Source organism: Bactrocera tryoni, chromosome 1 (genome assembly GCF_016617805.1).
Source record: "Bactrocera tryoni isolate S06 chromosome 1, CSIRO_BtryS06_freeze2, whole genome shotgun sequence".
Lineage (NCBI taxonomy): Eukaryota > Metazoa > Arthropoda > Insecta > Diptera > Tephritidae > Bactrocera > Bactrocera tryoni.
In genome coordinates, this window is record NC_052499.1 from 44,810,877 (window position 1) to 44,813,356 (window position 2,480).

Consider the following 2,480-nt stretch of genomic DNA (forward strand, 5'->3'; position numbering starts at 1 on the left):
ACGTTATATTCACTAAAAATGGGCGGTGCCACGCCTATCGTACAATTTTGACACTGGAGCTTTTTTGATGCTTTTACATGTTATTTCTTTGACAAGGGAGCAGGGTGCAAAGATAGCGAGCAAAGCAATGAGGAATCGAAGACATCTGTTGTACTCGTATCTTAATCATCAGATGATGATAATTTTTTGACTTCCATCAATATATTAAGTGTTAAGGTCGTACCCCTATGCTCCCAGCGCAAAATATAAATATTGCTTTATTTTGTATTCAAATGGTTGACTTTACACTTCCATACTCACATATCATAACATATGAATATACAAAATGTTGTCATATGTGCATTCAAATATATGTAGATATGTTTTACATATATACATAAGTGTGCGTTTGTTTGTGTTGGCTCTTTTTCATTCATCGTTTTATTTTACACTTGTACGTTCATTTCCCTTCTCTGGGTTCGCTTTTCAACGAGAGTAAAGCATTTTTCACATGCGAATATACACGCATGCAACTCACACATACACATTTATACGAGTGTACACCGCGCTTGCATTCTCGTTGACATTTACACTCGTGCATACACACATGAAAAGTTCAAATACACTCTCGGGAAAATGGAAAAGCACAAAGTTTAAGCTTGCAAAGTTAAATATTATTAATTAATGTATTTCATTTCGCTAAGATGTGTGCAATGAGATGTGACTTTCTATTTTTGGGCACAATGGGGGAATTGAAAATAATTTTTGATGGCAGCTTTTAAATATTTATTTATAAATTTTAATCTCAGCAACTAATTAAAGGAAAGTGGTCGTTATATTTATTGTTTAATATTTTGCATCACATCTTGATGGAAATGACTGACTTGAAGGTTAATTACTTCTTAATTACAAATGGAAATTTATTGGCTGATAATGTTCACAAAAAGAATTTCTTTCAAAAATTACTCACATTACTACTACTTTTTTAGATTACTTTCACAGCGAAGTGTTCTCTCAATAAATCCATTGATTGATGCGGTGTGTGGGAAGTGGCGAAGGCTTGTTGAATCCAAATATCGCAGAGATCACGTGGCTCAATTTCAGGCATCAAATAGTCGGTTATGATTGCGCGATAACGATCGTCATTGACAGTTGCCTTCTCGCCGGCATCATCTTTAAACAAATATGAACCGATTATTTCAGCACAGCTCTTCAATCTCTTCAGGTTTCTCTTCGTCCCAAATGCGGCAATTTTGCTTGTTTACATACCCATTGAGCCAGAAATGGGCCTCATCACTGAAAAAAAGTTGATCGGAAACGTCGGATCTTCTTGGAACTTTTCAAGAGCCCATAGATCGAAGCAATGTGGTTTCTTTGGATTTCGACAGCGTTTGGTCAAAAGAAGGCATACTTTAAAGAAATTAATATTGCAAAGTTTTAACCCGTTATATCAATTTCTTCTTGATTTGTATACTGGAAAATGAAAAAATTAAGTTGAATTTAATATTGTGCTTTATGAGAAGTAGGCGTGGTTGTAGTCCAATTTTCCTCGTTTTCGAACTGTGAAATAAGAATGTGAGAAGAACACGTCCATAGTTAGATTATACCCCGGCTCCTATAAAACCCTCTTATACCATCTCGGGTGTAAAATTATTCGTCTCTGTGGTTACAGTTACAGTTACAGATTTATTGCTCTTTTAGCAGCTTTTAATTGTACCGTTATATGAAGAGTGAAAGGGGTTATCTTCAAATTTGAACCATTTTTACAGTTTCGGTAGGAGTGTTAAAGGAATTTGTCCGAAATGAATTTGGCTATTGTAGCTTTACCTATTAGAGGGGGAATCACACCCGCTTTAAAAAAGTTTTAGCCCACAGGCGCCCCTTGCTACTGCGATTCCCTGCGCCAAATTAGAGTTCTATACCATATTTTAATGCTTAGTTCTAGCACTTTTCAGGTTTGGCGTTTTGTAAGCGTGGCTGTGTTTACGCCAATCTATGAACTCCGCCTTACTTTTTTGCCAAGGAACATAAGTTTTAAATTTTATCAAGATATCTTAATTTTTGTTCAAGTTACAGATTACATGGACGGACGGACAGACGATGTAGCTAAATTTGGAGAGTTTATTCGGATCACTTATTAAGAATGTCTGTTGCTGTTTAAATAAAAAATCGTATACCCCAATACTTCTCACCATCTATTGTTTTTTTTTTTCAATTATAACAGCACAGTTGTCTTAATCTTTATTTGCAAAAGACTGAATAATAAATTTAAATATTTTTTTCTAGGTTAATAGTGAGTTTTCGTTTTAAATTTTTAGTTGATATTTTGAGTTTTAAATATGTACATAAGTATATTGCCTAAAATTTTATTATACAACATGGATTGAGGAGCCCTTGGACTAACTTTGATGTTGACATCCAATCCATTCATTATATTAAAATGTTCGAGATAGTTGATGGAAAATAATTCAATGAGAATCACAAAAAACGTGGTGTTACAA